This window comes from Macrotis lagotis, chromosome 3, assembly GCF_037893015.1.
Source record: "Macrotis lagotis isolate mMagLag1 chromosome 3, bilby.v1.9.chrom.fasta, whole genome shotgun sequence".
NCBI classification, from domain to species: Eukaryota; Metazoa; Chordata; class Mammalia; order Peramelemorphia; family Peramelidae; genus Macrotis; species Macrotis lagotis.
This window is the reverse complement of record NC_133660.1, coordinates 37,495,128-37,518,508: the sequence shown is the minus strand read 5'-3', so window position 1 is coordinate 37,518,508 and position 23,381 is coordinate 37,495,128. Positions and strand designations below refer to the sequence as shown.

At 38.5% G+C, this 23,381-nt stretch overlaps 1 protein-coding gene and 1 non-coding gene across 7 annotated transcripts in view; both read right to left on the bottom strand.

Annotated features, from left to right (window-relative positions):
• Positions 1-23,381, bottom strand: part of ART3 (ADP-ribosyltransferase 3 (inactive)) — a 138,788-nt gene that overhangs the window by 23,876 nt on the left and 91,531 nt on the right. For 2 of the 6 annotated variants that reach the window (XM_074228479.1, XM_074228478.1), the window contains exon 1: positions 5,825-5,990. The exons of 2 other annotated variants lie outside the window; for them this stretch is intronic. The gene's annotated coding sequence lies outside the window, so the exon portion shown is untranslated. Of the gene's footprint in view, positions 1-5,824; positions 5,991-19,117; positions 19,139-23,381 lie in introns of those variants that run through there. 2 more of the 6 variants (XM_074228477.1, XM_074228474.1) reach the window with 2 other exon arrangements.
• Positions 3,232-3,335, bottom strand: LOC141519702 (U6 spliceosomal RNA). Its single transcript, XR_012477363.1, has one exon. It is a non-coding gene; the product is annotated as a U6 spliceosomal RNA (small nuclear RNA).

Here is a 23,381-nt window from a genome sequence, read left to right as displayed (position 1 = left end):
TGTATACTATCAAAAGATTTTTCTGTATCTACTGCTAAAGAATCATATGATTTTTATTAATTTTGCTGTCAATGTTGCCTATTATATTGATACTTTTTCTCATATCAGACTAACTCTCATTTCTGGTATAAATCCAATCTGGTATGACTTTTAAAAATTTATTAATATTGCTTATTTGGTAATATTTCATTCACTGTTTTCATGTTAATATTCAGTAGAGGTTTCTTTTTGTTTCTTCTCCTCCTAGTTTTGTTATCAAGACTAGATTTTTATCACCAAAGGAATTTGTTAGGCTCTCTTCTTTTTCTGTTTTTGCAAATCATTTTTATAATATTGCAACTAATTGTTTTGAATGGAAAGAATTCATTTATAACTCCATCTGTACAGGTTTTTTAGTTAACTTATTTATAGTTGGTTCAATATTTTTTCTGAGATTGGATTACTTAAAATCTATATTCCTATAATTTAAATAATTATCTAAAATCCTATAATATAAATATTCATCTATTTCACTTACTATCTTTTTTGCATTTAATTGTGCAAAAGGTACTACTAATTTATTTCATATGTGATAATAGCATTTTAGTTCTCCTATCTCTTTTAAACATCAAATTAACTGTTTATATATATTTATCATAAAGTATCTTCCATTGCCCCCACCACCAAATAACTGATCCCCTTTCCTTGTTTCCTCTTCCTTTACAATTCATTCTCTAAAATTGAAATTTGGTTTGTATGTGACTCTTCCCTTCATGACTTTACTCCCTTTAACCACCTTTCAAAAATCCCCTTCTACCTATCTCTGGATTGTTTCCCTATTGAATTTAAGGTATCTCTATAGGTTCTCTCTGTGTGTGTTTCTATATCTATGAATTCTCCTTTGTCTGAGTTTATGTGATATCCCTTCCTTCCCATTTTAGTCTACTTTTTCTCCATGTTTATATACTCTTCAAGTGTCATTCATTATGAGAAACAGCAAGTTCCACCTACTGCTCAGTCCTTTATTTCCTAACATATACATTTTCCCCTCCCTCTAAGACATTAAAATAGAACAAAACAACCTAGATCCTCAGTTTGAGTTATTTAACTCTCTCTGAGAATCTTGAATTAGAATTATGTTTCTGAAAGGATATTTATTAGTCTTTCTCTTAAAAGCCGCCCCAGTCTGTTGGAATTCTAACTGGGGTCCCTTGGTACGTGAAGTCTTTCTAGTTGCTTACATTTTAATTTTTTTTTTAATTTGACTTGAAAGCTCTGGCTTCCTTTTTTTTTTTTTTTCAGTTTGGTATTTCATTCATGAGATATATTCTATTTACATTTTGTCCACTGGTTGTATCAAATCTCAGCAATTGTCTTAGTGTGTAATCTGATAATGGTATCTTTTCTTTTTTTTTGGCAAGGCAATGGGGTTAAGTGACTTACAGCTAGGCAATTAAGTATCTGAGGTTAGATTTGAATTTAGGTCCTCCTGAGTCCACCTGTGCCACCCTGTAGATAATGGAATCTTGATCATTGTGCAGTCTGGTTTTCCCTTCTTATCTTTACTGGCATACATATGGGAGACCTGGGCTCCTCTGTGGCCATTGGCATAGCAATTTCAACCATTATTTCTATTTTTCTTATTTGTTATTAAGTAGTTTGAATTATTTTTGTTGACTAGATAAATCTGGTTAATCTATCTGCTAATCATCAGTGCTTTGCTTTATTTATATACAGGGGAGTTAGAGTAGTATGAACCAATATTTGATTAAGACATAAAGACACTGAAAGATCTAGGGTTCGAGGCCCGATTTTTCTCCTGGCTGGGTGACTGAGTCAAACTGAAAAAGAAAATTTTATCATTTTGATTTATTAGAAATTTTTTCTAAATGTTCTCAAAAGGAGATCCAAATTGAATCCAAGGTTTTCTTTCTTTTGGCCCACAATAAAACTGGGTAAAAGCCATTTTTACCACCTAGAACTAATATGAGCTATCAGTTACTCCCTTTTCCATCCTCTACATAAGTGCAGAGGAAGTTCTTGCAAGGAGTAGGGTGGAGGGTATCAGTTATTGAATGGGATCTGTGTGATGGGAGGAGGAAAAGGGAGTCTAGACTTGGCCAACTGGCCAGGGAACGGAGTCAGTGCTTTTTCCTTTTCAGCTTCATTCTTATCCAAGCTCAAAAAAGAAAGGAAAAGGAAAATGAGACCGCCAATGATTAAACTGTTAAAAGTCAAATTCTATAGATGATCCTTTGCCCTGTTTAAAGAAGCAAAACTCAGAATGAGAAAGTTAAAAGGAGTTTAATTTACACATTAAGGTAGAAAAATGTTGGCAGATGGACCACTGGGCTGATCTGAGATTCAATCTGGATACTGCTTTTGTAGACAGGAGTAGGCATCTTCCATATAAGGGCAAAAGTATTTTCAATGGATTACTCAATGACTAACATGAGAAGGTGGGATTAGTGCCCCCTCGACTACTCCCTAAGATTCTGATTGGTCCACAATTCTGATCAGGAGATGAACTGAGGATGTGTGGCAGCTGCTCCCACTTCACTTGTTAAGAGGAGATGGGACTAATAAAGCAGAGATTAGCACTTGTGCATTGGCTTCCTCCTGCAGGACTGCCCTTCCCTACAGGCTGGCTGCCAATGGTCAAAATCAAACAAGGTTAAGACGTGGGGTTACTGCAGAATGACTCTGCATTAGTGAATGATTTTACACAACATTCTTGTGTGAGAAATAATGTGGGGGAAAATTTCTCTCGGTTTTGATTCAATGATTATACTGAAGAGCAAATAGAGTGAATTCCAATGACAAGAAAACAAATACAAGGAAACAAGTTGTATATCTTTAGATTTTATAAACCTTCAGATTTTACGAGATTGCTGTATATCATCCACATGATAAAGGTTAATTTGATTTACTTTGGAGGCAGCTAGGTGGCTCAAGGGATAAAATGCGGGATTCAGAGTCAGGAAGATACAAGTTCTAATTTGGCCTATGACACTCATTAGTTGTGTGATCCTGGGCAAGTCACTTAACCTTTGTAAACCTTAATCCACTGAAGGAGGAAACGGCAAACCACTGCAGCATCTTGGCCAAGAAAACCCCTATGGGGGTCATGAAGAATTGGACAACACTGACATTATTTCATTTGACTCTTGTAATGACCCCCAAAGGTTCCATAGCTCTTATTCTCATTTTTTTAATTAAAGATTTTATTTATTTTGAGTTTTACAATTTTTCAAAACTTTGGAATGTTTCATAAATTTGCATGTCATATTTGCGCAGGGGCCATGCTAATCTCTTTATCATTCCAATTTTAGTATATGTGCTGCCAAAGCAAGCACTCTTATTTTCATTTTTACAATGGGAAATGAAGGTTACATGAGAGGTTACATGACCTGCTCAGGGTCACACAACTGAACTGTGTTAGAAAAAAAATTTGAACCCAGGTCTTTCCTGACTCTGGATCCAGAGCTCCTCCTCTCATCCATAATTGCAAGTTGTGCACAATGGCTGGAGCTAGGATCATAGTTTTGATTTTATTGGTACAGGAGGATTCCTGGGTAAGGATACTGCCTGCCAGTCTCATCCAAGCCTTTTCTCCAACTTTTATTCTCAGAAAGATTCTAAGAACGTTGCCCAAGAGAATACTGCAGCCAGTCTGTATCAGAGAGTAAACTTGAGCACAGTCTTGTGGCTTGGGTAACACCACTGAGTTTGCCTCTCACTGGGTCAGTAGGAATAGACTCAATTATGTTCAGTTGATTAACTCCTTAGTCCCATAACTAAAATAAAAGAGGAAGAACTAGGAGTATGGAAAGGACACGGATTTAGAAGTGGAATGGATTATAAAAGTCATTTTGCAAATGAGGAAAGCCTCCCCATCCTATCCCAAGTTAAACAGTTTGAGATGGTTTAAATAGTTCATTTCTGAGATAAGATTTAAACCCATTTTTCCCTCAGACTGAATATGACACTTTATTTATCAGCTCATAATTCTCTCTAGATCGGAGCCAAATTGGCTGATGCTCTGAGTGGCTAGGTGAGAGGGTTCTCTTTTATCCTAGAGGTTCTGGACATTGTCTGAACTGGGAAATGATATAATCAGACCCACCTTGGCTGCAAAAAGGAGACTCACCTGGAAGCAGGTGGACCATTTAAAAGGCTTTTGTAGTCTAGGTGAGAAGTGATGTGGGCCTGAAATGGAAGGGGGGTGGGGTCAGACGGCAGGAATGGGGAGACAGAATTGGCAAAATTTGGCAAATAATTGGACTTGGGTGGGGGGGAGAGAGAAGCATTGAGGATGGCTCCTAGTTTATGAACTTGGGAGACTAGAAGAAACAACAACCAGAACAATTTTCAGCAGAAATAGAGAAGTTTGGGGCCGGGGTGGATTTTAGGGAAACTACAGCAAGCTCTCTTTTAAAACATTTTAAAACATTTTGAACTTAAGCTAACTAGAAGACATTAGATTAAATAAGAGGGGAGGGGTGACACTGGGTGTGAGAAAACTTTTTAATGATGAAAAAAGTATTATTGACAAAGGCTTCCTGGAAGGATTGATTGGGTATTGATTCTCACACCACTAAGGGCTTTCAGGAACAATTCACCAGGAATCATACTATCATATAAGAGAAGAAAAAAAATTATTCCTTCAAATTCCCTACCCCTTTGAGGACTGAGGAGCTTAGGAGAGAGAAACATCCAAATCAGAGGCAAGGCCCAGTTAAAAATATATGCCTTCATTCCCTAGGCCTTTACCTTGGAACGTGCATCACATAAAAAAACCTGTAAATAGGCCTACAAGAGTCTACAGTTCTGTGTAATGGCGAATATTTAATCCTGTGTTTACAAGCTTGAAAAAGTAAACAGGAAACTTAAAAACCTATAGAGGTCAACTTGCTATTCACTATTTCTCTGAAAGGCGGTAACTGCTCTATATTTCTCTTCCCTTTGCCCGTTTTCTAAGGGAACCACAGCATAATTGAATCCTATAGCCAGTGATAATAATGGAGGCAGGAAAGGACACGGTAAAGAGCTCTAGATTTGGCATCAGAGAACCTACTTGCTAAGTCTGACCAGATGCCACTTAAGACCAGATGGCTTTGGGATAATCACTTTTTCTAAACCCTAATTTCCCCATTTGCAAAACAAAGATAATGATATCAGTACTACCTGCCTCAAAGCAGTACAAGAAATAGACAGTGTGATATGCTCAGAGTGCGCTCCGAGCCATAAATGTCATCCAAGATTAATGATGATAACGAGACCCAAAGTTACAGGGGTTGAGCATTCCCAGATCCAGGACACTGGAGCACCCATTTTCTTCTCAATTCAACAGTTTCACCAAACACAGAAAAATGTAAATGAACGTCTGACTTGCCAGATCCCTTTAAAAAAAAAAAAAAGGTTCCTTCCCTTGGAATCAGTTTAATAATGAATAATAATTATCATTGGATACCAATGATAGCTAACAATGACATAGTGCTTTTGGGGTAGCAAAGGGTATTTTTATATTATATTATCTCAGTTGACTGTGACAAAAATCTTAAAAAGGATGTCTTAAAGGAATTAACATCAGAGAATGAAGATTGGAAGCAGGGCAAAGGCCTCCTTTTATCTATGAGGAAGCCAGGGCCCTGGTGGAGGTAAATGACACCCTGGTTCACAGAGTGAAACAGAGGTAGGGCTTGGACCCAAATACAGGTTCTCTGACACCAGATCAGACCTTCTTCCTTTAGGTCATAATGTCTCTTTAATCAGATCTGGATGGATACACCTAAAAAAATTCCCATTTCTTAGGCTTTAGTGTAAAGAATTTTTAAAAGTTTACCTTGCTTTTGCCTTTTGAGGGAAGATGACTGGTTGATTCTAAGTCCCCACTTGCTTTCCCAATTCTCCCAGCTAGAGATTGGCCTTCCAAGGTGGGGTGAGACTTTGTTGACAGTGATAGCTGAGACAGGCAGTACTTGTCTTTTTATAGATGACCCCCAAAGAGCTTGGCAGTCACAAACACCCCTTGCTTGGCCACTGCTATTTATACTGGGACTCCTCCCTGTGCCTTCAATCACCGTTACGGACGGGCCCATGATGCTTCTAAGCCACTTAGAATTCTCTGACCGCATCAGGTTATTCCCTGAATGGTCTTATTCCCTGAATGGTCTTATTCCCTGAATGGTCAGAAGCTAGACAAATAGCATCCCTTCCTGTCCTTTGAATTATGAAATGCCATTCTAAAGTGGGATGCTGGATATTACCAAAAGACCCTGTTCCCCTAAAACTGACAATCAGTTCACTTCTCATTGAAAATCAAAGTGTCCATCATTAATCTCTTGAAATGCCTATCCATAGACTGTCCCCAAATGCTTGGAATGGGGAAGCTAGGTGTCCCCATAGGTCAAGCACTCGGTTTGGAGTTGGGAAGACCTGAGTTCAGTCCAACCTCAGACACTAGCAGTGTGACCCTGGACAAGTCACTTAACCTTCTTTGCCTCCCTTTCCTCATCTGTAAAAAGAGTTGGAGAAGGACTTGGCAAACCACACCAATATCTTTGCCAAGGAAATCTAAATGGGGCCATGAAGAGTCAGACACAACTGAAAAATGACTCAATGATGCCTGGAATGCATTCCCAGACTGATCCTACTCCCCTCCAGCTGCATGAACACGTATATTTAAGCTATGTGTAGATACATGTAAATGTGAATACATATTCCATATTCAATTATATCCCACAGACACATACAACATATACATATAGGTGGATATAGGAATATATATATATATACACAAATTATCCACAACTATATACACACACATTTAGCTCCATTTTTCCATTATTCTTTGGACCATTATCCTTTTCATTATCCTTTGGACCATGGTACAGCAATGCTGTTCATGGAATTTTGGGACAAAGATATACTGGAGAAAAAATGAGGTTAAATGACTTGCCCAGGATCAAACAACCTATTTGACCCTGGGCAAGTCTTTTAACCTCTATTTACGTGAGTCAATGTGTGAGTTACATGTGAGCTCAGATCTTCCTGACTTCCAGCCTAGTGCTCTATCCACTGAGCCATCTAGCTGCCTGAAATTATATTTAGGTATATAGAATGTGTTCATATTGCCTCCTTCTGGAATTTTAAGAATATGGGATATAACCCTTTTTCAACTTTTGCCTCTCAGACCTTGAATAGCACACTGAGGTTTGACACCCTTAAATGACCCATTCTCATCCCATAAAACTGCATATAAAAGTTAGGAAACCTAGCTTAGAACTGACAAAGACAATAATGGGTTTGTCCTGGTGTTTTTTCCAACACCCACTCTCTCTGGTACCCTTTCAGGAAAGACTGAGGGTTTAAAATCAAAGGATTGCATCCTGTTTGGAAGGTCCAGGAGTCCATGCCAGGAGCTGCAATATTGCTTGGGAGATGGCAGACCTCAGAGGTCAGACTCCTACTGGTCCTAGGATATCAGCCAAGACAGTGGAATAGAAGAAAATAAACAACCCACTTCCCCTCCCTTCCCCTCTGCCCCCTAGCACTATTACAAAAAAAAATTTAAGAAGAGTTCCAATCCAAGTAGTAATATGGAAATCTAAGGAGCAACCACAATCAGTCTAGCACACAATCATAAATTCAACCTATAGACAAGTCACTAGGGACTATTGAAGGGACTATTGAACATGAACAGGCCAGGATCTCATAGCCAGACACTGGGAATAGAATAGGGTCCCAGTGCTATCACGCCAAATCTAGAAAGTGAAATATAGTTTCAACCCTCTGGCACAGAAGAAGGCTACTGACCCAAAATAGTGCCTCAGCATTGCATCTCTGACTCAGACAGATGGATGATCAAAGACACCTCTCTACCTTCAGAATCTTCTAGTTTGGTGGGGATGAGGTCAACAACTGTCTACTGGCATTCCACTTAGGGGCAAATCTACAAATGTCCTGCCAAGTGTCCAACCAGGGACTGGAGACTGGAAAGCCTCAGAGGGCAACGATCCATCTGTGCCCTTTATTAGACAGCAGGGGGGTTGACTGAAAGTTGCAACTTCCTAGTTTCAGGTCACCCACCATGATCCTCTGAAGAACTCAACATGCAGTGCCTGGAGAACAAAGCAACAGTCAATCACCTAATTCCATTCAGGATCATCCAGGATCAGGATCATTACACCAGAGCACAAGTTTCCACAAGTTTCCAAATCAGGGAGTAAGACTCTCTGAGTAAGTAAAAAGAATTATAATGCTATGAAGGCATATGACCCAAACCCAGGAGAGTAATTCCAAAATGTCAATAACCAAAATCTCCATGAAAAATTAGAGCTTGCCCATAAGGTCATTTTAGAATGTATAGAATTAATCAAGAGATTTTTAATGAACAAATAAAAATTATAACATACATGAAAATGCTAAAGACCCAGAAAAGAAAGGAGAGTTATAGAGGAGATAATTGGAAAGAGAATGAACATCTCAGCATAAAAGTTAGAAAATCTTAGACAATTAAGTTTCCCTGAAAACTGAAATGGAGCGAGCAAAAAGGAATAACTCTACAAGGTAATAAGAAATATTAAAACAAAGTCAAAAGTTTGAGGAAAAAATAGGAAAAAAACATGTGATTTAATAACAAAAACAACTAACCTGATAAACAGATCAAGGAGACATAATTTGATAATCAATGGATCAGTACCTATCTGAGAGCTAGGACAGCCAGATAGTATAGTAGATAGAGCAAAGGACCTTAGTCAAAAAGTCCTAAGTTCAAATTCAGCTTCAGGTACTTCCTAGCTGTGTGACCCTGGGTAAGTCATTTTACCCTCTTTGCAGTTTCCTCATCTGTCAAATGAGCTGAAGAAGGAAATGACAAATCCCTCCAGTACCTTGCCAAGGAAAACTCAAATGGGGTCATGAAGAGTTAGACACAACTGACGTGGTTGAATGACAACAATCTGAGAAATAGGACCAAAGGCTATATTTCAAGAAATCACGTAAGAAAAATATTCACACATGTTAGAACAAGATGGCAAGGTGAGAAGGGAAGAACTCATTCACCTCCTAAAAGAAACTCCAAGTGAAAACTCCCTGGGAAGTGAAAGGGAGAGATGGGGGGGGGGGGGCAAGAAATGGTTGATAAGGGGGAAAAAAGAATTTACAGATTAAATAAAAGGGGGAAAGAATAGAATAAGAATTATAGTGTACAGGGGTAGCTAGGCGAAGCAGTGGATAGAGCCCCAGCCCTGGAGTCAGGAGTATCTTAGTTCAAATCCAGCCTCAGACACTTAATAGTTACCTAGCTGTGTGGCCTTGGGCAAGCCACTTAATCCCATTGTCTTGCCACATTGTCTGGGATCACATTTGAATTTAGGACTTCCTGACTCCGGACCTAGAGCTCTACCTACTGGACCCTCTAGCTGTCTCAAAAAAAGGAACACTTGAATAAAATAACTGTGCTCGATTCCAGGATTTCCATGAAAATTCCTTTCCTCCATGTGCTTGGCTCAATCTCTCCCCCCCCCCCCCCAACACATGCCCTCCCTCTAGAGGTCTTTGATATACTATCGATGCCCTTCAAATAGATTAAATTCCTAGTTCTTCCTTGCCCTAAGAGCATGTGTGCTATATACCAATTGATCCAACAATACCACTACCAGATCTATGTCCCATAGAGAACATAAAAAAGGGGGAAAGACACACATGAACAAAAATATTTATTGCAGCTCTTTTTGTGGTAACAAAGATTGGAAATTGTGGGAATGGCTGAACAAGAGATGGTCTATGAATGTTGTGGAGTACTATTGTTCTATAAGAAATCATTAGTGGTCAGTCTTCAGAAAAATCTGAAAGACTTGCATGAACTGCTCTTGCCTGAAGTGAGCAGAACCACATTAACAGCAACATTGGGAGATGATCAATTATAATGAAAAAAAGGGGGGTGGCTAGGTGGCACAGTGGATAAAGCACCGGCCCTGGAGTCAGGAGTACCTGGGTTCAATTCCGGTCTCAGACCGTTAATAATTACCTAGCTGTGTGGCCTTGGGCAAGCCACTTAACCCCATTTGCCTTGCAAAAACCTTAAAAAAAATTATGATGAACTCAGCTCCTCTCAACAGTTCAGAGATCAAGGACAACCCTAAAAGACTGTGATGGAAATTCCGTCCACATTCAGAGAAAGAACTGTGGAATCTGAATTGCAGATCAAAGTATATTAGTTTCACTTTGTAAAACTTGTTTTATGTATTTTTCTTTTTTGTGTTCCCCCTTTAGCTCTGATTTATCCTTCACAATATGACTAATATGGAAATGTGTTGAACTTGATTTTATATGTATAACAGATTATGTGCTGTTTTGAACAGTGAGGAGGGAAGCTTACAAAAAAGATGAATATTGAAAACCATCTGCATGTAAATGCAGTAAAATAACATTTTAAAATATAATATAATATAAAAAATAAATTCCTAGTTCCATAATCTACTTAATCTGTATTGCCTTCATTCTTACCATTATTCACAAGTGTTCTATATTCAAGTTTGCAAATCCCAAATTCCTTTACTTATTCATAATTACCCCTCCCATCTTTTCCTATTGCTTCATGGGCCCCTCATGTAGGATCTTTATCTCTCAGGTCTTTAGCAAGTCATCACTATCGTAACTGGTTCCATACTCCTCCCTTCCATGTCTCTACTTGTGAATTCATTCATCTCTATCCTTTCTTCTCCTCTTTCATCACTCTCCCTTTTGCCTTGTTGCTGCTCACATCTTGGCTGTATCCTATATCTAGGATATGAAAGTAAATATTTATGAACAAGGGTGAAAATAGTTTACCCAACACACTTAGGTTTAATCTATGTCATTATCATTTCCCCCCATCTCTTTCTTAAGTCTAAACAATCAACCAAATAATAAATCAAGTCCAGATTCGTAACATCCTTTGACTTAAAAAGTTTAGCTGTTCATTCTGAACATTTCACAACCAACTTTGGGTCCCTGATTGTATTCCTCCTGTCATCTAGTTCTTTTGCTTCTATTCAAGTGCTGCTGAATGAAACTGAAGAAAATCATTCATGCAAATTTATTTTATCTAATTTCACCTGAACCTTACCCCATTCTGCTCTCCTCTAATGAGTCATTATCTCACTTTCAATAGAGGCTGAATGAAACCTCATTTCCCCTCACTCTTCTGAGAGTGGTTCTTCCTCACCCTCCAACTCTGCTGAAAAATTTGGGCCAGAAAAGAGAATCCTACCTCCTGCCTTCCACTTCAAATCCCTCCATTCATACATCTTTCATGTCTCTTTCTCTCCAGCGGCCTCAGATAAAGAAGTGGCCTTTTCCCTTGCTATATACTCCGGATCCCATTCCTTCCCTTCCTTTTCCAGAATTATCAGTCCCACTCTTTTTCTCATCCTCCATTTCTCTCTATTTGGCTGCTTCTTTATTACCTATAAAAACATCTACATATCTCTCTAATACTTAAAAAAATTCTCACTTGATCCTACTCTCCCTAGTCAGCTATCATTCCATATTTCCTTTCTTCTTAATAAACATTTACTCAATAAACTTGGAAAAAATACATACTTAATACTTTCATGTGTTTTTCTTTCACACTTTAAGACGAGCATTTTTTCTAAAGATTTTATTTATTTTGAGTTTTACAATTTTCCCCCTAAACTTACTCCCCCCCCCACAGAAAGCAATTTGTCAGTCTTTACATTGTTTCCATGTTGTACATTAGTCCAAATTGAATGTTAAGAGAGAGAAATCATATCCTTAAGGAAGAAACATAAAGTATAAGTGATAACAAGATCAAATAATAAGATATCAGCTTTTTCCCCCTAAATTAAAGGGAATAGTCCTTGAACTTTGTTCAAGCTCCACGGTTCTTTATCTGGATACAGATGATATTCTCTATTGCAGAGAGCCCCAAATTGTCCTTGTTTGTTGCACTGAAGGGATGAGTGAGTACATCAAGGTTGATCATTGCCCCCCATGGTGCTGTTAGGGTGTACAGTGTTTTTCTGGTTCTGCTCATCTCGCTCAGCATCAGTTCATGTAAATCCCTCCAGGCTTCCCTGAATTTCCATCCCTCCTGGTTTCTAATAGAACAATAGTGTTCCATGACATACATATACCACAGTTTGTTAAGCCATTCCCCAATGGAAGGACATTTATTTGATTTCCAATTCTTTGCCACCACAAACAGGGCTGCTATGAATATCTGTACAAGTGATGTTTTTATTCTTTTGCATCATTTCTTCAGGGTATAGACCCAGTAGTGGTATTGCTGGATCAAAGGGTATGCACATTAAACAAGCATTTATTAGTCACAGTTTGGGGCAGAGTGAATAGAGCACCAGGTCTGGAGTAAGGAGGACCTGAATTCAAATACAGTCTCAGACATTTACCAGCTATGGGTAAGGTCCCTTTATCCTGATTGCCCCCTCCAAAAAAAAACAGAAGAAAAAAATTATTAATCATAGTATGTGTCAGATGTGATGATAAGCACTAGCAATAGAAGCAAATGGGGAAGACCACACAAAAAGTTAGTTGAAAAGTGGAGATGGAAAGAGAGAAGGTAAGTAAAATGGGGTTATGGTGGAGAAAGTAATCCAGGGAATCAGGAACAGAGACCAGAGAGGAATGAAGAGTGAACATGACTGGCCTGGATCCTTCCTTAATAAGAGCTTCTGGGAGGAACTGACCAACTGACTAAAATGAGAAAGGGGAGGAAGGAGCAAAAGAATCTTCTTGGATGAGAAGGTTGAGAATCTAGGATGAGAAGACTGCTGAAGGACCCTCTTCTAAATCCTCTGCAACCTGGTTTCCAGATGGATCAATCAACTGAAATGGCTTTCTCCAATGTTGTCAAAAAATTTTTAATTGCCAAATCTAATATGGATCCTCATTTTTGACTTTTCTGTAGCATGTGATGTTGTTGTTCATCCAAACCTGAATCCTCTCTCCTCTCTCGATTTTCATGACCCTTTTCTCTCATGGTTCTCTTCTTACCTATCTCACCGCCCCCTCTCATTTTCCTTTGGTGGTTAACATACACTATCTGTTGGTATTTCCCCAATGTTTTCACTGGACCCTCTTCTCTTTTCACTTTTTACCCTCTTACTTGGTGATCTCATTGGTTGCCATGGCTTCAATTATCATCTCTACACAGATGACTCCCAGATTGATCTGGCTAGCCCTAATTTATCTTCCAAGCTCCAGTCCCACACTACCAATTTCTTCTGGGAAATTGTAATTATATGTTTCAAATACTTCTCAACCTGAACACACCCAAAACAGAACTCATTATCTTTATCACGGGCAATAACATTTCCCTAGTCGTCCATACTTACAACATTGGTGTTAGGCTCTATTTCTCACTCTCTTCTCAAATGTCCAATCCACTGCCAAATCTTATCACTTTTATCTTCACAATTGCTTTCATATAGTTCCATTTTTCCACTTATGCCAGCACCTTACTAGTTTAGGTTCATCATTTTAATCATTTACCTTTAAAGAGTATATAGAAAGTATGGGGGCAAAAGTGGGATTACTGAATCTGTTTTAAAACTAATCTCCATTCCAGGATACAGTGAACTTATTGAATATTTAAATTTGCTCTCTTCCCAGGAGATCTGCAAGGCTGGCCACAGAGAAGAACAAAGGTGCCCTGTTCTATTCCCCAAGAGAGATGGACAATCCCTCCAATTTTACTGAACACAATAAACCCAACCCACCTCATTTCTAAGGTTTACTGTAAATAGCCTGCATCCAGGCTATCTATCTGTACTATTTATACCATTCTATCTATACTATCCATACTACCAGAGAATTATTGGTAATTAGAGCCTACTTATCAGACAGAAACTTTATGAGCCAACCGACCTCTTCTTATCTTGGCATGCATAATATTGATCAAACATTCTCTTTATTGACTTGAGTCTTAAAATTGTGAACAAAGGTTTCTTCAAGATATAAAGTAAACACAATGCTTTCCTAAATAATTCTGCAAGTACTGTAAGTTTTACCATCCCCATTTTTCAGAGAAAGAAACTGAGGCTAAGGTAAAAATAATTTATCTAAGGTCACACCACAAGTCAATGGCAGAGTTAGGACTCCAGTTCAGAGGTTCTGATTCTATATCTAATATTCTTTCCATTCTATCATGAAGCAGCACTGTGTAAGTTATTGTATTAACAGTCAAGCAGACAAGTTAAAAGCTTGTGGGTTTTTGCATCTACTTCCTTGATCATGGAAGTGCAGACACATCTAGACAGTATATGTTAGAATCAGGAAGGACAGCAAAGATCCTGTGGATCTTTTTTTTTTTTTTGGCCAACATATGAATGAGCAAACCAAGGTGGAGGAAAGCTAAGTGACTTTTTTTTTGCAAGGCAATGGGGCTAAGTGACTTGTTCAAGATCACTAGATAATTATTAAGTGTCTGAGGCTGGATTTGAACTCAAGTCCTCCTGACTCCAGGGCCTATGCTCTATTCACTGTGCTACCTAGCTGCCCCAAGCTGAGTGGCTTTTGCAAAAGCTCACATAGTTCATCTAAAGCAGAACCATGTCTCTTGACCTTGAGGAGAGATATCGGTATAGAATGGGAAGTGAGACTCATGGAAAGGAACTACAAATTACAAGAAGGACTCTATAAACAGATCCCTAAATTCACCAAGAGAGGGAAATGATGATCTGAGGAGAAAGGGAAGGAAGATAAAAAGAAATTAGCTTAGAAAGAACAAAAGAGAAAGGTGGGAAATTTTAGGCAATGTGACCAATTAGGGTCTGGGTCAACAAGTAAACAAAATAATTTGGGGAAGAACTCACTAGCTGCTGGAGGGACCAAGAAAGACTTTAAAATACTGACAAAAATTATTCAAGGATTCCTTGATTGATCCTGAGGCCAATCAAAACTATAGACATACAGAAACACTTTAGAAACTGGTTTATTATGTTATCATAACCTAGACCCAGAGTAAAAATAGACCTGTGGGTCCTAAGCATCAGCAGCCTTATTGGCTAATATTTATATAGTATAGTTTACTGACATTGATGTAAAATGTTACTTGATGCAGACCTAGTTAGTCATATGATGTACTATCTCAGGCAAATGGCAGTTACAGAGCCAAACCAGAAAAATTCTCCTAGGATAATATAGATAAAAATATAGTATTTTCTCTTGAATGAAACTAGGGTGTGAAAAGATTTTTTTACTGAGAGGTACCATCAAAATGTTTGGAGTCCTTTGCTCTGGGTATATAATTTTAAATGGAGTTTGAGTTTGTCGAGATATACTTTTTTGTTGATTCATTTGTTCATTCATGTATTTTTAAAAGTATTATTTTCTCATCCTATTTCTCCCACACCTAACTGAACAATAAAAAGAAAAAAGAAAGGCAAATATAAATTGTATATCAAAACAAGTTCTTGTACTATGTCTAAAAATGTATGGTTCATTTGCATTTTATGTCCATCATCTCTCTGGCCAGAGGTGGGTAAAATACTTGATCATCCATCAAATGGAAGCATGGTTTATCATTGCACTCTTGTCATATATATTGTTCTAGTTCTCCTTGCCTCATGCTGCATCAGTTTATTGTTGTTTTCCCTGGTATCTTCAAAGCTATCCATTTTGCTGTTTCTTGTGGAACAATTATATTCCATTCCATTAATAAATCATGACTTCCTTTAGTTAGACCTCAAGAGATGGATACTTCCTTAATTTCTAATTGCTGGCTAATATGAAAAGTGCTGCTGTAAACATTTTTTTGGACATAGGGATCCTTTTTCTCTTCCTTGCTATCTTTGAGGTAAAGCCTATTTATGGTATGACTGCATCAAAAACGTTGCATGGTTTAATGACTTTGTGACCACAGCTCCAATACACTTTTCAGAATGACTAGACCATTTCAAAACCCCCATCCAGAGTTCAGTAATGTTCCTGTTTTTTTGCAGCCCCTTTGATATTTGTCATTTCTCTTTTTTGTTACCTTTGTCAGTCTGATGGGCACAATAGAAAGTGCAGAATTTTTAAAATTTTCATTTCCTCCAAGTATTAGTGAAATAGAGTAATGGTGTCAAAAATCAAACAGAAACTGAGCCACTAATCTGTCCATAAAGATGCCAGTTGACTTTGTTTTAAAATATAATGCTTTTATTCTACTTTTATTTATTTTGTTTATTTATTTTGTTAAATAGTTACCATTTGCAGTTTAATTTGGTTTGGGCTGCACTCAAGAGTATCATAAACACGTTCAAGGCCTCGAATTTAGAACATTTCTTCATATGGTTGATGACAATTTGGCTTTCTTGAAATCTTGTCTGTGCCTTTGAACTTTCTTCTCTCCTCTACTGTACAGTAAACAGGGAGAAACCTCTTGTTCAGCCCTTTCCTCTGACTGCTGAGCTTCAGATTCACACATTGCTGGGGCTCCTTTTGCTACCTTGCCTTCCCCTTACTGATCTATTTCAAAGTTTCCATAGAGTTCTGCCTATGTCCTGAACTGACTGGAGGAGTCTAATTCTCTGTATTCCTTTTCAAACTAGAACATCTTTATATTTCTTGTTTGCTTTTTTTTTAGGGTTTTTTTTTTGCAAGGCAAAAAAGGTTAAGTGGCTTGCCCAAGGCCACACAGCTAGGTAATTATTAAGTGTCTGAGACTGGATTTGAACCCAGGTACTCCTGACTCCAGGGAGCCACCTGACTCCACCTAGCTGCCCCCCCATCTTTACGTTTCTTAAAACATTTTTATTTATTTAAGCAGTGGGGTTAAGTGACTTGCCCAAGGTCACACAACTAGGCAATTATTAAGTGTCTGAGGTCGGATTTCAATTCAGGCCCTCCAGACTTCAGGGCTGGTACTCTATCTACTACACCACCTAGCCACCTCCAACTTTAAGCTTTTTACAGGGGATACAAAGAAAGGCCAAAAGAGACCCTAATTTCAAGCAGCACCTATTCTAATAGGTAAGACAACATGCAAACTCACAGATCTATGTGACCACTCCTCAGTCTCCTTTACTGGGTCTTCATAAACAACATACCCTCTAACAGTAGATGTCTATCTTCCCCTCTCTTCCCTTTCCCTCCTTTGCCTTCCCTTTGCCTCCCCTCCTCTCCCTCACTTGTTGATCTCATTAGACTGAGGGTATGTCCTGAGCCTTCCATCCATTGCTGGGTACTGTGACCCCTGAGAAAAAACTACTAGGGGCCAGGCCAATTGGCTTCCATATGACCCAATGCAAATGCTTCCATCTGCACCAACATGAGACCACTTCCACCACCTACCAGACCAATCTCCCAAACAGGATATGAAGACCTTCTGGCCCAAAAAACCATCCTTCCTTCAACCCCTATTTCCTACTGAGCCTGTCCTTTGAGGGTCCAAGAGTAAGTGGGACCCTCCACTCACCAATGAAGATTCTCACACCTGATCATATCTATTACATCCCAATGACTGAACTCAGCCTTGGATCATTCCCATCCTTTTCCACCTTCTTACCTCCATGTATACTGCTGTATGAAAGTGAAACAAAACCATGTAACTATCCCGACTGGGTCCACTACAAATTTATGTTCAATTGGACCTTCATTGCTGCTAGGTGATCCTACCATGCCTCTCTTGTCAAGTCTTTTTTCCTCTCCACAATGACTCTTCCAAACCTTTTCTTCCCTTTTCAATCCTTCCATGATTTCTTCTCCCTACATTCTCTTAGCCAAGAACCTTGACATATATTTTATAGAAAATATTGAGCCCCCAAATCCCTCTTCTCTTTCCCTCACCTCCTATCATTCAGGGACTTTTTGCTGCTCTCTCTTCCTTCACTCTTATCTCTCATGATGAGATGCTCTTGTTTATTCCACCATTCAGGTGATTCCAATCCATCCCTTTCTCTTCCAATAGATTATTTCCTTCTGTCATCTCCACTCTTTTTAATTTACTTTCAGTCTCTCCTGTCTGCTGGTTTATTTCCTACTGCCTACAAGCATGCCCATATATTCACTATTCTGAAAACCCCCTCATTTGACCCTTACATCCCCATAAACTGTAGTCTTTTGTCTCTTCTATCCTTTGTAGCTAAACATCTTGAAAAGGACATCTATAATAGGCGCCCCCACTTTCTTCTTTCTCTTCTTAACACCTTACTATCTGGCTCCCAACTTTATCGATTCTGAATCTGTTCTCTCTCTAAAGTTACTAATGACCTTTTCTCAATTCTCATTCCCCTTGATCTATCAATAGCCTTTGTCGCTGTAGATCATTCTCTCCTCCTTGACACTCTCTTCTTTTCCTGGTTTTTCTCCTGGCTAACTCATTTCCTCCTTTTCTATCTCCTTTGCTGGATCCTTCTGCAGATCACTTCTTCTAAATCATAGGTATCTTAGGGTTCTGTTCCGGATTCTCTTTTCTTCTCATTCTTTACTTGGTGATCTCATCTGCTCCCTTGGACTTAATTATCATCTTTATGCTGATTCATGGATATACTTATGCCCAATCTCTCTGCTGACCTCCAATGTCACATCTCTAACTGCCTTTCAGACATCTTATACTCAAGATGTTCAAAACTGAACTCATTATCTTTTCCCCAAACATTCTCCTCTTCCTAACATTTCTATTACTATACAGAACACCATCATCCTCCCAGATTCTCAGGCTCACAACCCAGGGTGTTATTCTATCTCTCACCTCACCATATACAATCTGTTGCTTAGATCCATTTCACCAGCACAATATTTCCCAATACATCCCCCTCTCCTCTAACACTATGGTACAAGTCTTTATTACCTGATATATTGATAATAACCTACTAGGGAGTTTTCCTGCCTCAACTCTCTCTCATTCTAGTCCATCTTCCATTCAGACACCAAATAATTTTCCTACCAGGCAGGCCTGACCATGTCAACTCCCACTCAATAAATTCCAGTGGATTGCTATCACCTCTAGGATCTAATACAAAACCCTCTGATTTTTAAAACCCTTCATAATCTAGCCTCCTTATTCTCTGATGTCCAGTGACACCAGCCTCCTGACTGTTAGATGAACCCAACACTCTATCTCTTAGTTCCAAGCATTTTCTTTGGTTGCCCCACATTCCTAAAATTCTGGGAGGCTCCAACTACTCACCTCTCTGGCTTCAGTTAAATCTCCACTACAATTCCAAGGACAGCAGGAACCCTTGCTGAACCCCTCTTAATTTCAGTCCTATCCCTCTTTTAATTATTTATGCTGCACACACAGCACACACAGTGTATTTGTTGGCCTGTTGTTTCCCTCATTAGATTGTGAGCAACTTGAGGGCAGGAACTTTTCTTCTATTTGTATGTTCTAGAATTTAGAACAGCAGGCACTTAATAAATCTTTCTTGACTGTCAATGATGGGGAGGATCAGGTTGAAAAAGCTTTAAAAGACAAACTCCCTTCCCCCAAAATCTTCAAAGGTCCTTCACAAGCTATATAATAAAATCCTTGGTCTTACATTTAAAACTCACCATAAAATAATCTAGTATAATCCTGACCATCCTCTCCAGACTTCTTACTACTTTTGCACATGAACCTCTCTGCTCCAGTCAAACTACTCACTTATTATTCTTGTATTTTCCTGCCACCATCTACCCCAAATTTCTAAGGACTTCATAAAGCTCTTTCTACTTCTCTCATGCCCTCGTCCCAAATTATAGCCACATACACCACATCCTCCTTACATAATGAACTCCTTGAGGGAAGGGACCATGGTATAGTTGAAGGAACTCTAGATTTGGTCTTGTGGGAGATGTAGACAAACTTGTCCTCCCTGGATGACTTTGGTTTGGTAAGCACCCTGAGCTTGACACCTTCCAGGAAGCCTCCACACTGTCCTTGTCTTAATATCTTTTTACCAAGTCCCACATTATTGCCCCATGAACTTTCCTTATAAGTTTGTAACACATCAACATTCATGTCCTTAGAAAGAGCCACCCTGCTTCAAGACATGGTAATGCCACCTTGTTTTCCTCAGTCATTTTGCCATAAATGACCCCTGGTGAAGTGCAAGACCAACTGTGGCAGTGATTATCCTTCAGTGTCCCCTTTTCTCCTTTTATTGGTACAAAATGTGCTGAAGGTGGATAATTCTAGAGTCCTGAGTCTCCTCTGACTTGACAGTTCTCATTGATTTAGGGAAATGAACACTCTTATCTGTCTCCTATAACTAATAATATGTAATTTTCCTTCCACAAGAAGACTATTCTTTTTTGTATAACCACCTGCATTTTCTGAATAACCAACTTTTTTTTTTTTGGTTTCACATAAGGATACATTGAAAGATGTTTAGCATATTAATACCACCCTAAAATTTTATATAACCTTTTGGTTAGAAATTTTCTCTTTCTCTCAATTCAGAATTAAAAAAATAAAAATTTAAATCCAAGGAATGAAAAAAACCTTAAAATCAGCACTGAACCCTAATCAAGAAATTTAATGAGAAACAACAGTGACTTTGCCCACATCAGAACTGCACAAAAAAGTAAACTAGGATCCAGGGACAACTGGAAAGGAGGGTCACCAGAAAAGCCAGGTTGGCACCACCAAGCAAACTGGAAGTTTCCAAACAAGACCAGAACCTGGACAGAGATACAAGAGGCTTTGCCATGTTATATATCCTGAGGTTGCAAAAGTAAAGAGCTGCCTCAAGAAAGTCCCAGGACATTCAGAATTTCACAGCATAGACTAGGAAAGTCAGCTAGAGAAGGAACAGTGTCTTCTGAAATGCCATAGGAGGTGCCGAAGTTCTAGTGCTCTGAGCCTGAAAGACTCAGAGATCTAAGGATCAATGAAGGATCCAAGACCAAGCAGAGCTATCCAACTCACCCAGTTGGAGAATGACTAAACCAATTGGAACTCAAACACAGTGGAACAACATTGGACCTTAAAAAAATGATTAAAGAAAAATTCTTCCCAGAGAATTCTGGGGAGTATGAAGTGACACAGAGAAATGAGTGGAACCTGGAGAAAGGACAACAATTACAAAAGATTTAAGAACTCTGATCAGAGCAATGATCAATCACTTTTCCAATGCCTCTATAATGAAACATGTTACTGATGATTGTGAGCTGTAGAAGGAAACATATTTCTTTTTGGCATGACATTATGTTGATTTGTTGTACTTGCTAATGCTTATTTGTTATAATTTTCCCCCTTAGTATTTAACCTGGGGGCAGGGCAAGAGGAAGAAGAGGGTGGTGATGGTCAAACAAAAAAAAAGAAGAAAAGAAGGCATTGAAACACATTAAAATTTTCAATATAAAAAATGGAAATTCAAAAGGATGCACAGACTATGGGAGTAGTTTTAAAAAGTATAAGTTGAGTTAGAGAGAGAGAGAGAGAGAGAGAGAGATCATATGTGTGTGAATACAAACATATATAGACATATGCACAATGTATTTAAATATATGTAGTATATTATATATATGTTTTAAACATATATGGGTGCAACATGAGTATAGATTCACTGTTTTATATGTAATCTTTTTTATGGTCTATTTTGCATATAGAAATGCTAGGTTTTGTTGTTGTTTTTTAAGATTTTAAGTTCAAAATAAATCAAATGAGAAGACTGAATAATTTCCCTTCTAGTTTTAAAATCTTAGGATGTAAATTTTATATCTTTCCCAGTGCCAGCACAATGTTCTGCATATAATAGAGACTTAATATAACAACAAATTTGCTGAATTAGTGAAACAAATAAAGGTCCCCTTGAAATCTAGGAATCATTTTTGTACCCGGGGACTATAACAAAAATGTCAGCAGCGGCCCCAATTCATCATTCCCCAAAGATCTCAATGTGGCACTTTCTTTTATCAATTACAGACTCCATAGTCCTCAATGAAACTTGGTACAACACATTCTTAGACATTTGGACCCACCCATTCCCTTCTATTCCCAGATTCCGCTATTCTTTGTGTTCTCCTACTCCATCACCATTCCCTAACTTGTTTCATATCCTCCTCCTTCATGTCTAATTCCAGTCAAACTGTAATACTAGTGCTCCTTCAATATCAGGTCATATTTGTTCCATGTTCTAAATTCACACAATGTTTCCTATATTTGAAAGGTACTCTTTTCCATCCTGTTCACTGCCTCCCAATTTCCTTCATTGTCTAGCTAAAATGCTACCTTCTATTTGAAATCCTTAAGCCAGGATTTTTAAATGTGCTGATTTTTAAATCTATATAACTTGATATTTTTTCAGTATAATGGTTTTCTTTTGCAATCACATATGTTTTGTTTTATGCATTAAAAACATGTTTATAAAGTAAAGTCTGATAGAGTGCTTTCTGTGGGGGGTGGGGGGAGGGAAGCAAGATTAGGGGGGAAATTGTAAAACTCAAATAATATCTTTAACAAAAATAAATTAAAAAAAACATGTTTATAGAAGTGGTCCAGAGGCTTCACCAGACAACCAAATGTGTCTAGGACATTTTAAAAAAGGTTAAAAACCCAATCTTTGTACTAACTGTCATTGAGTGACTTCTTGCTCCTCTAAACTTAAAGCATTTGTTCTGTTCTCATATGAATTTTTTTTATAACCAGTATAATTGTTTCTCTTGCGTTGTTTGATCACATAAAAGCACAGGTTAGATCTTTGTTTGGGACCTACCAGAGTGTGATAAGCAAAGATATGCAGTAAATGTCAGTGAAATCAGTATCCAGTCCCTCCATTTCATGGGATCATAGAGTAGCAAGGGATCCTAGAGGTCATCTTTTTCTATTCCACACCACGATATAAATCCCCTCAAACAACACCCCATATAAATAAATATTCAATGTTTAAACTCCTTCCCATGATTATGGACTCATAGATGTGGAGCTGGAAGGGACCTTAAAAGTCATCTAGTCTGATACTCTCTTTATAGAAGAGGAAATGGAAGACCTAAGAGGCTGAGTTGTCAAAGGCTGTACAGGTGAAGTCACCAGGAGCTGAGATTCAAATCCAGGTGGTCTGACTAAAAATCCAGTGCTCTTTCCCTTAGGATCCCCTGTCCAAAATGCTCCTACAGCCTAAAGAAGCATTACTAAGAAAGTGTCAAAAAATATGGTGCACCCTCTGAAGTTAGTCTCTCAATCCACACTTCCACGGTTGGTTAGATCTCCAAGGGAAATCAGAACTGGTGAGCAATAGCCGAGAAATCCCCCTCCCAGCTCCTCAGGGGCCCAAGATCCTTGATGGGAAAGGTCACAGTCACCACCTGGGAAACACCTTCTGGGAAACCCCATGAGTCTGGGAGAGCAACTCCAGAACCCGTGCTTCAGAAATCACTCAGAGGTTTAACTTTAGACATATATAACTATGAGCCTTATATCTGCAACTATAAGCCCCACATCTCAGAAAACAAATAATTGAACTAGAGAA